This window comes from Myotis davidii, unplaced genomic scaffold, assembly GCF_000327345.1.
Source record: "Myotis davidii unplaced genomic scaffold, ASM32734v1 scaffold181, whole genome shotgun sequence".
NCBI classification, from domain to species: domain Eukaryota; kingdom Metazoa; phylum Chordata; class Mammalia; order Chiroptera; family Vespertilionidae; genus Myotis; species Myotis davidii.
In genome coordinates, this window is record NW_006291504.1 from 3,573,918 (window position 1) to 3,574,129 (window position 212).

A 212-nucleotide genomic window follows, 5' to 3' on the forward strand; every position below is an offset into this window, starting at 1 on the left:
AAGCTCACGGGCTGTGACCGAAAGGCCAGGTGTCCCCCGGGCTGTGCCCACCAGAGGCTGACCCGGTGCTGGGGCCGCTGTCCACCCTGCACCAGGCTGGGGCGTCGGGCCGCCATGGGCTCAGGGGTTCCCACCGATTGGGGTGGTTGCCACGCACACACCCGCCCACCAGGGCCCCGGCACCCGCAGCGGGTCATGTGCTGAGTCCCCGA